Source organism: Penaeus monodon, chromosome 19 (genome assembly GCF_015228065.2).
Source record: "Penaeus monodon isolate SGIC_2016 chromosome 19, NSTDA_Pmon_1, whole genome shotgun sequence".
NCBI classification, from domain to species: Eukaryota; Metazoa; Arthropoda; class Malacostraca; order Decapoda; family Penaeidae; genus Penaeus; species Penaeus monodon.
In genome coordinates, this window is record NC_051404.1 from 3,317,095 (window position 1) to 3,317,326 (window position 232).

Here is a 232-nt window from a genome sequence, read left to right on the forward strand (position 1 = left end):
TATACAAACGCACGCACGCACGCTGATCTTCCTCCCACGTGAGAGCGCCGTCTATGGGTTTATGGGGAGGCTGTGAGGCGGCGTCGCAACCCTAACCCCTTCGAGCTACTGACCACTCGTCGCCGCTTTTATGACCCGAGAACCATAAGTGTTCCCGACTCTTAACCGCGCGGACAAACCATGGAAAACAGGGGAAAATGAGAAATATGTTACACTGTGGAATTGGCGTTGA